Source organism: Aplidium turbinatum, chromosome 1, assembly GCF_918807975.1.
Source record: "Aplidium turbinatum chromosome 1, kaAplTurb1.1, whole genome shotgun sequence".
Classification (NCBI taxonomy): domain Eukaryota; kingdom Metazoa; phylum Chordata; class Ascidiacea; order Aplousobranchia; family Polyclinidae; genus Aplidium; species Aplidium turbinatum.
Window position 1 is genome coordinate 3647059 of NC_137472.1, and position 10299 is coordinate 3657357.

Sequence of the window (10299 nt, forward strand, 5' to 3'; positions counted from 1 at the left end):
TTGTAAGTTACAGAACTAACATTTTTAATTTCTTAAAATAATGTTGTTTTTTTTTCGTGTTAATGTTTTAAAAATTTTTAGTGTACAGTTTGTTGAAATAATTTTTTTATTTCTCTCAAGAATAATTCATCCGCTTATTTATTCTTTTTTTTTAAAGATGAAGTATTTCCAGCAGCCATAAGCTTATTCCCAGTAACCTTAAGCGTATTTCCAGCAACTTAAAGCACACTTATGATTTGCAAACTCTTAAATTGTTTTTATAATCTTAATCTAAAAATCATAAAACACTTTGGATGTGTCTCATGAGACTTTTAAATAACAACACTGTTTACTTAGGGTTTCACCTCCATTCGGTTTTGAAGGTTTTATTGTTGAGCTGTTGGATCCGTGATCGATCCCACGCTTACATTTGTAAAACGGATTAGTGTCTTGTTTATACTATGGTCACAAGTATTTTTTTCACATTTTCAACCCCTGTTATTTTTGTTAAACACACGCATGGTTTACTTTGTAGATGCTAAAATTTTATACTAGTAGTTTTATGAAGTATATTACTTTAAGTGATTTATATTTTCTACCTGCTACAACTGCAATTTAATTTCACATTCATTCTTAGCGATTTAGAGATTACTTATGTATATTCTTCTTATTCCATAAGTACAATTCATCTGTAAAGATAATAATTACCTATAACTAACTGTTTTGAAGTAACAACACATTATTTTTGAATCGTGGTAAGTTGTATTGCATAAATCAGTCTTAATGCTGTTTTATTAAAAACGTCTTTGGTAGGCTACATATGCGTTGCATTTTGTCAACTCCAGAACCACTGCATAAGATCGTTTAAGAAACAGAAGAAGTCACGGAGTTGCATTGTTTTGATGAAATGCTTTGACAGGTAAAAATTTTGTAGTATTGACGTAAATTTACCATTCAAGGGTTGGTAGTTTATAAGTTTATAACACAAGATTCACTTCAGTTATAACTTAAGATTCACTTTAGTTTCCTTGTTGACTTGCATAAGTAACTAATTAATGTTGTTTTATGAACTTTCATAACAGATTGCTGTTTCGTTAGGGTTCTTCAGTTTTATAAAGTTCAGTGCTTAAACTGTTTTGTAATTATATCTAACCTAATATGTAACCTCTAACAAATATACCAAACTATTTTATCACATTGAAAGATGTTTTTCTAGTAACCCATTGTTTTATACGTTCTATATGCCTCTAACTTTATGTAATGATTTTTCCACATCTACTTATCACCTAATTTCAGTGAGGTAAGGTATATTTAAGCCAACAACTTTCTATGAGTATCAATCTACAACTAAATTTTTTCACTTGAATTCATTGCTGGGTGAAAGCACACAAGCAGATCTCGGAAACAAAAGATTATTTTATACCAGTCCTAATACATTGTCTTGTATTACATCCAAATTTCAAAATTTATCTGTTACACTGATTGATTTGTATAAAAACGAACCCATAGTTCCTTAATTCCTATCAAATTCGTCTAACGAAGTGGATCTTACGACTTAATTGCTTCCCTTAATTGGACGACACCCTACTGCTAGCATCTCCTGTTTGAAAAGCTTAGGCACCTGCTATAGCACATAATTTCATGATCACGAGTTTTCACAGTTGAATTATGACTTAAACGTCGTTTTTTATCATAGTCAAAACATTTTTTAAATGAAATTGCAATAAACTGTTTTATGTTGTTTAAAAGTGACGTAATATAACAATTTTTAGGTTGGTCATGCGTACTGAACACTAAGTTAAGGTGTTGATATTAAGAACCAATGAACTAGAGTCCGCGTGGGATCGAATCCCACATCTAGTATTTCGATTTTGGGTTAATGTTTAGCACTTAATTATGTTTGTTTTGTTTCTTAACCTCACGTCAGTTGCTTGTACACACGGTTGTGGTTTTTCTTAATCACAACAAGATTCACTTTTTCACATAAAAAACATAGAAATCTAAAAATTTGCCAATAAGTTCCTTTTGTTTGCTCAGATTCCAACATAAATAGATGAAAAATCGCTTTACCGTTGATCTATTTTACTATTTTCTCACAAACAATCAGGTTTTGGCAACACTTTTGCAACAACTTATTAGGTTTTTACGTGTTTTCTAGCTACAATCTACTTATCACGAGTTTACTTATAATAAAAACGGCGGATAAAAATAAAGAAACTCAAGTTAGAATGATGTAACCTTCGTGATTTGCGATAATTTTGTGCCTAAAAAATGTCAATTTTGGAACTGAACCAAAGTTAAACACATATAACGAATAACATTTTACTTCTTTGTATACAGAAATACCAACAGTATTAATTATTTCCAACCATATAACGCCATCCATTTGTTTAGAATCGACATAGCCCAATTTTTCTTTTTTAAAACAAGTCTGAACACGAGTTATATGAAATTAGCGGTTTATTTTAAATCGATTACAATATCGTTTCAAATTGATTTTGTGGCAAAAATGTTTATTTATTTACATCATGTAAAGGTACAATTTTTTTTTTCACTGTGATATTGTTTGGTAAATTTTTGTTAATATCTCCGCCTTTTGTGTAACTTTAAGTGTTTTACAAGATCTAAACAAAAATCAAGCAATCTCATGCATTTCATGGTAACTTTTGAACAGGTCTAAACCGGTTTTGATGAAAATATGCTTGAAAACACATGATGATGCTTTATTAAATGATCCACGTTTATCACCACGAACCAAACCAGTTGCAATAATTTTGTTTCACAACATCAAAATACTTTGTGTTCGTAGATTTTAACAATTGTTTGGTCTGTAATCGACTTTACCGGTTTCTTTACCATCAACTTATGTTAAACCATAAGAAAATTACTTCAACGCTCTGCTTGGTTAGATAGTACCATAGCATTTACGCGTGATGATTACTTTTAACAACTGCAAACCATCAATGACCCCAATTTATTCAACAGATCCGTTAAGTGAAGATTTGTTTAAGATTATCCGCAACTATTTCTATTGTCTTTTCACCATTGAATCAGTTCTTCAGACTTTCTTTTGTCGTGTGTTATATAATGTTTATTTCTTAAAAATATGTTATTTGAACAATTTTCCGCTTTTATGCTTATCCTCATCTCAAATAGATTGCTTGAGGACTGCGTATTTTAATTGTCTCCATATTTAGTAAAGATTTCCATGTTTCATTTAACTCTTTTATCTTACCCCTACATCTAAAATTATTGTTTGGTTCCTCTTGAAGTGTCTTTTGGTCACATGTTCCTGGTGCTTCATCTTTATTACCTTATCTCACTTAGAATACACTGGTTTGTGGTTAATCTATGTAATACTGACATATACACCTGGTACTAATTATTACTTCCAGACAGTAGATTCATCCTCTTTATCTTCACTTAAATCTTACAGTACAACGGCTTTAATCTCTTCCAAACTCCTCTTCTTTACTCTTTCTCTGATCTTATTGGCTCAAAACGTAATAAGTTTACCAACTAGTCTTTCTGTCTTTACATATCCATGGTATTTTACCGCCACTCGTGTGTTTTTCAGATATAAATCCAAAGATAAAGCTTTAATTTTGTGTAACATTTTCAAAATAACGTCAAACGATTTTTTAAGACATGTACAAAATATCATAAAATTGTGTTTGAACCTAGAAACAAATAGAAAAAAAAATGTATATCTACGTAATACTTTTCACTAAACACAGATGCAAATTTGTTAAATCACTTAGTTTTGATAATCACTGTCTGTTACACAATAACAATCTATCTTTTGCTTGAGTAAACGTTTTTTTTTTCTTTTAGATAAGTCACAATATCTGTACACACCTTTTCCACAGTGATTGTCTACCAAAGTGGTGCTCCTTCCACAACACTTGTTCGAAATGCTTGTGGTGACGTACTTGTATTTAATATGATTGTGATATGCTAACTGTAAGCTATCAAACAAAATCTAAGACACTGTAAGATATATACCAAAGAGCATTTGTCAAGAAAAACTAGAATATACTGTAATAGAAAACTACTTTAACATATTCTATATAATTTTTAATAGGTATAATATGATATGTATATATAATAGAGATATAATTTTATAGGATAATCTAGTTATAATATGTTTTTCTGCAAATACTCTTTGGTATATATCTTACAGTGTCTTAGATTTTGTTTGATAGCTTACAGTTAGCATATCACAATCATATTAAATACAAGTACGTCACCACAAGCATTTCGAACAAGTGTTGTGGAAGGAGCACCACTTTGGTAGACAATCACTGTGGAAAAGGTGTGTACAGATATTGTGACTTATCTAAAAGAAAAAAAAAACGTTTACTCAAGCAAAAGATAGATTGTTATTGTGTAACAGACAGTGATTATCAAAACTAAGTGATTTAACAAATTTGCATCTGTGTTTAGTGAAAAGTATTACGTAGATATACATTTTTTTTTCTATTTGTTTCTAGGTTCAAACACAATTTTATGATATTTTGTACATGTCTTAAAAAATCGTTTGACGTTATTTTGAAAATGTTACACAAAATTAAAGCTTTATCTTTGGATTTATATCTGAAAAACACACGAGTGGCGGTAAAATACCATGGATATGTAAAGACAGAAAGACTAGTTGGTAAACTTATTACGTTTTGAGCCAATAAGATCAGAGAAAGAGTAAAGAAGAGGAGTTTGGAAGAGATTAAAGCCGTTGTACTGTAAGATTAAGTGAAGATAAAGAGGATGAATCTACTGTCTGGAAGTAATAATTAGTACCAGGTGTATATGTCAGTATTACATAGATTAACCACAAACCAGTGTATTCTAAGTGAGATAAGGTAATAAAGATGAAGCACCAGGAACATGTGACCAAAAGACACTTCAAGAGGAACCAAACAATAATTTTAGATGTAGGGGTAAGATAAAAGAGTTAAATGAAACATGGAAATCTTTACTAAATATGGAGACAATTAAAATACGCAGTCCTCAAGCAATCTATTTGAGATGAGGATAAGCATAAAAGCGGAAAATTGTTCAAATAACATATTTTTAAGAAATAAACATTATATAACACACGACAAAAGAAAGTCTGAAGAACTGATTCAATGGTGAAAAGACAATAGAAATAGTTGCGGATAATCTTAAACAAATCTTCACTTAACGGATCTGTTGAATAAATTGGGGTCATTGATGGTTTGCAGTTGTTAAAAGTAATCATCACGCGTAAATGCTATGGTACTATCTAACCAAGCAGAGCGTTGAAGTAATTTTCTTATGGTTTAACATAAGTTGATGGTAAAGAAACCGGTAAAGTCGATTACAGACCAAACAATTGTTAAAATCTACGAACACAAAGTATTTTGATGTTGTGAAACAAAATTATTGCAACTGGTTTGGTTCGTGGTGATAAACGTGGATCATTTAATAAAGCATCATCATGTGTTTTCAAGCATATTTTCATCAAAACCGGTTTAGACCTGTTCAAAAGTTACCATGAAATGCATGAGATTGCTTGATTTTTGTTTAGATCTTGTAAAACACTTAAAGTTACACAAAAGGCGGAGATATTAACAAAAATTTACCAAACAATATCACAGTGAAAAAAAAAATTGTACCTTTACATGATGTAAATAAATAAACATTTTTGCCACAAAATCAATTTGAAACGATATTGTAATCGATTTAAAATAAACCGCTAATTTCATATAACTCGTGTTCAGACTTGTTTTAAAAAAGAAAAATTGGGCTATGTCGATTCTAAACAAATGGATGGCGTTATATGGTTGGAAATAATTAATACTGTTGGTATTTCTGTATACAAAGAAGTAAAATGTTATTCGTTATATGTGTTTAACTTTGGTTCAGTTCCAAAATTGACATTTTTTAGGCACAAAATTATCGCAAATCACGAAGGTTACATCATTCTAACTTGAGTTTCTTTATTTTTATCCGCCGTTTTTATTATAAGTAAACTCGTGATAAGTAGATTGTAGCTAGAAAACACGTAAAAACCTAATAAGTTGTTGCAAAAGTGTTGCCAAAACCTGATTGTTTGTGAGAAAATAGTAAAATAGATCAACGGTAAAGCGATTTTTCATCTATTTATGTTGGAATCTGAGCAAACAAAAGGAACTTATTGGCAAATTTTTAGATTTCTATGTTTTTTATGTGAAAAAGTGAATCTTGTTGTGATTAAGAAAAACCACAACCGTGTGTACAAGCAACTGACGTGAGGTTAAGAAACAAAACAAACATAATTAAGTGCTAAACATTAACCCAAAATCGAAATACTAGATGTGGGATTCGATCCCACGCGGACTCTAGTTCATTGGTTCTTAATATCAACACCTTAACTTAGTGTTCAGTACGCATGACCAACCTAAAAATTGTTATATTACGTCACTTTTAAACAACATAAAACAGTTTATTGCAATTTCATTTAAAAAATGTTTTGACTATGATAAAAAACGACGTTTAAGTCATAATTCAACTGTGAAAACTCGTGATCATGAAATTATGTGCTATAGCAGGTGCCTAAGCTTTTCAAACAGGAGATGCTAGCAGTAGGGTGTCGTCCAATTAAGGGAAGCAATTAAGTCGTAAGATCCACTTCGTTAGACGAATTTGATAGGAATTAAGGAACTATGGGTTCGTTTTTATACAAATCAATCAGTGTAACAGATAAATTTTGAAATTTGGATGTAATACAAGACAATGTATTAGGACTGGTATAAAATAATCTTTTGTTTCCGAGATCTGCTTGTGTGCTTTCACCCAGCAATGAATTCAAGTGAAAAAATTTAGTTGTAGATTGATACTCATAGAAAGTTGTTGGCTTAAATATACCTTACCTCACTGAAATTAGGTGATAAGTAGATGTGGAAAAATCATTACATAAAGTTAGAGGCATATAGAACGTATAAAACAATGGGTTACTAGAAAAACATCTTTCAATGTGATAAAATAGTTTGGTATATTTGTTAGAGGTTACATATTAGGTTAGATATAATTACAAAACAGTTTAAGCACTGAACTTTATAAAACTGAAGAACCCTAACGAAACAGCAATCTGTTATGAAAGTTCATAAAACAACATTAATTAGTTACTTATGCAAGTCAACAAGGAAACTAAAGTGAATCTTAAGTTATAACTGAAGTGAATCTTGTGTTATAAACTTATAAACTACCAACCCTTGAATGGTAAATTTACGTCAATACTACAAAATTTTTACCTGTCAAAGCATTTCATCAAAACAATGCAACTCCGTGACTTCTTCTGTTTCTTAAACGATCTTATGCAGTGGTTCTGGAGTTGACAAAATGCAACGCATATGTAGCCTACCAAAGACGTTTTTAATAAAACAGCATTAAGACTGATTTATGCAATACAACTTACCACGATTCAAAAATAATGTGTTGTTACTTCAAAACAGTTAGTTATAGGTAATTATTATCTTTACAGATGAATTGTACTTATGGAATAAGAAGAATATACATAAGTAATCTCTAAATCGCTAAGAATGAATGTGAAATTAAATTGCAGTTGTAGCAGGTAGAAAATATAAATCACTTAAAGTAATATACTTCATAAAACTACTAGTATAAAATTTTAGCATCTACAAAGTAAACCATGCGTGTGTTTAACAAAAATAACAGGGGTTGAAAATGTGAAAAAAATACTTGTGACCATAGTATAAACAAGACACTAATCCGTTTTACAAATGTAAGCGTGGGATCGATCACGGATCCAACAGCTCAACAATAAAACCTTCAAAACCGAATGGAGGTGAAACCCTAAGTAAACAGTGTTGTTATTTAAAAGTCTCATGAGACACATCCAAAGTGTTTTATGATTTTTAGATTAAGATTATAAAAACAATTTAAGAGTTTGCAAATCATAAGTGTGCTTTAAGTTGCTGGAAATACGCTTAAGGTTACTGGGAATAAGCTTATGGCTGCTGGAAATACTTCATCTTTAAAAAAAAAGAATAAATAAGCGGATGAATTATTCTTGAGAGAAATAAAAAAATTATTTCAACAAACTGTACACTAAAAATTTTTAAAACATTAACACGAAAAAAAAACAACATTATTTTAAGAAATTAAAAATGTTAGTTCTGTAACTTACAAAACTGAAGAAATAATTTTAATAAATCATAAACTTTTCATTGCAAAAACCAACAACTAAAAAATACTTTTAACAAACTACAAACTTTTAAGCTCCTTAATTTAAAACTGAAAACAAAATTATTTCAACAAACTGTAAATTAAAACTTTTTAAAACATTAGCACGAAATAAAATTTAAGAAATTAAAAATGTTAGTTCTGCAACTTACAAAACTGAAAAAATAATTTTAATAAATCATAAAGTATTATTCTAATAACATACACATGAAAAATTATTTCAAATAAAAAAAAAAATAGTTAAGTTTTGTTTTACAAACTAAGAAAGTAGTTTTGACAAATCGTAACCTAAAAAGTTTTATTCTAACACCATACACACGAAAAATCATTTTAAATAAAAAAAAATAGTTGAATTTTGTTCTACAAAGTAAAAAGTAGTTTTGACAAATTGTAAACTGAAAGTTTTGTTGTAATAACATATACACGAAAAATTAATCACAAACTTAAATTTTATTAAACTGAAAATATTTTTAACAAATCACAACCTTTTAAATGCACAAACCAACAACCAAAAATATTTTTAACACGCTACAAACTTTAAAGCTGAATGATTGACAAATAAAAAAACATTAACTAACGATGTGCAAACTTTATGTTGCATAATTTGTAACGTTAAAATCTGTGTTTGGAGATTTGTTTGTGTGTTTTAACCAGCAGGTGTCATTACGTGTTGCAAAATTTGTGCTCTCATTCTGCTGGAGTTTGTATTTTTTCATGCTTGTCTTAAGGTAACAATTTGTGATGTAGATTGCGCTAGGTTTGTTGATTTTTTTCCAGTCCTCAGATTGTAGAAGTATATGTTGCAACAATTTGTTCTATAGCTGTTCATTTGGGTGTTCTCATTGTATAAAAGAAATGTTGATTGTTTAGCTGGTATTAGCATCATCTAAAATCAAAATGTAAAATTTATTCCTGCATGATAAGCCTAAAGTTACGTTGTTTTGACCAAGCTATTACTCCAGGTTAGTTGCATGTATCAAACGTTACTATAAAGGTTTAGCTGAAACCACTGTTATAGCGAAACGTAGACCTAAAGAAATAAAGGTTTACCGAAACTAACATAAACCGAAACGAAAATTAACCGAAAGGATGAAAAAATGCAGTATTGATTATTGTTCAAGATGATTAAATGCAGTATTTATTAAGGTTTGTGGACAAGTCATAGATTATAATAATTATAACCAACCCTTTGATCATTTGCCGTACAATGAACTAAAACCGATCCACAGATCAAAAAACTCATCAAAGTACAACGAAATCTTCAATCAACCTAAACATTCGAAGCGTGTCCCTTGCCAACTCCAGAAGATCAACACCAATTACAAGAAATCCTCAAATATTTAAAAGTCCTAAAGGATCAATCACCAAGCGCGTTTCGACCTCAAAAACGTATTAAATTAGATTCTATTCTGTGATTGTTTTGTACGATTTGTCAATAAAATATGATTGAAACTGTACTGTCTTGTTTCTTTTGTCAGTCAGCACATAAGTTTTATTAAACAAGATTTCCAGTTAAAATTAAAACACAGCAAAAAAAAACTGGCCGGTTAGCTCAGTTGGTTAGAGCGTCGTGCTAATAACGCGAATGTCGCGGGTTCGATCCCCGTACTGGCCATGTATTTTATTTTGATTTAAAAAAGTCTTTGTATATTTCTTTCAGTAGAAGAAGTAGCTAAAAGAAAAATCTAGTTTCATTGGGGTTTGAACGAACTTCAGAATTTCTTCGAATTAGGCTATATTTTGTATCCAATTTAAGATGAGCTGTTTGCTATTGCAATCAGTGGCGGTCTGGCGAAGCAGCCTCCTTAATAAATGTTTTAAAAAATGGCTTAGGTAATTAGGCATACAAATTACAAATAATTTTGGTTGAATTCTGTCTCCTTCCTGTCTGTTGTGGAATCTAGATCAGTGCTTCCCAACCTTTTTCAGTTCGCGACCCACTTTTGATGCAAGTTTTATTGCGTGACCCACTTTTAATACAAGTTTTATTGTGCAACCCACAATGAGATATGACATCTTTATTATGGCATCTTTACTACTGGCGTACATACTGAAATAGTTAATGCGACACAACACATCTAATTGTTACGTTTTTGTTAGATTGTTGCATAATTG

General features: G+C 30.3%; 1 non-coding gene across 1 annotated transcript; it reads left to right on the top strand.

The window, feature by feature from the left end:
- Positions 1-9725: 9725 nt before the first annotated feature.
- Trnai-aau (transfer RNA isoleucine (anticodon AAU)) lies at positions 9726-9799 on the top strand. Its single transcript has one exon. It is a non-coding gene; the product is annotated as a tRNA-Ile (tRNA).
- Positions 9800-10299: the final 500 nt, after the last annotated feature.